This window comes from Numida meleagris, unplaced genomic scaffold (genome assembly GCF_002078875.1).
Source record: "Numida meleagris isolate 19003 breed g44 Domestic line unplaced genomic scaffold, NumMel1.0 unplaced_Scaffold250, whole genome shotgun sequence".
Lineage (NCBI taxonomy): Eukaryota > Metazoa > Chordata > Aves > Galliformes > Numididae > Numida > Numida meleagris.
In genome coordinates, this window is record NW_018364306.1 from 454,669 (window position 1) to 455,253 (window position 585).

The following is a 585-nucleotide window of genomic DNA, read 5'->3' on the forward strand; positions in this document are numbered from 1 at the left end:
GCTCGCAGCCCCGCGGGCCCCGTTCTCACGCTGGTGCCGTGGATTTTCATCTTGAACTTCTCGAAGTACAGCCACTCCCGCGCCTCCTCGGGGTCCAGGTCGTGGTAGGCGTCTCGTGCGGTGTAGCCAAAGCTGTGGAAGGCGCCGTCGGGGGTCAGCAGCAGGCTGGTGGGGGTCTTCTGGTTGGCCACCCCCGGGTCCCCGCCTTCCCACTTCCTGCACACAGGAACGGGTGGTGCTGAGCCGCTGCCCGGCCAGAAGCTCGGCGCAGCACGGCACAACGTGGCACGGCCTTGCACCGTGCAGCACTGCGTGGCGTTGCACAGTGCAGCCCGGCACAGCACTGCATGGTGCAGCCCAGCATGGCATTGCAGAGTACAGCACAGCATGGCACTGCATGGCACAGTGCAGCATGGCGCAGCATTGCACCGTGCAGCACTGCGTGGCATCGCACAGCGCAGCAGTGCATTGCATGGCACAGCACGGCACAGTGCAGCACAACACAGCATTGCACAATGCACCCCAGCACAGCTTTGCACAGTGCAGCACGCCACAGCGTTGCACTCCACAGTGCCGTGTGGCCTT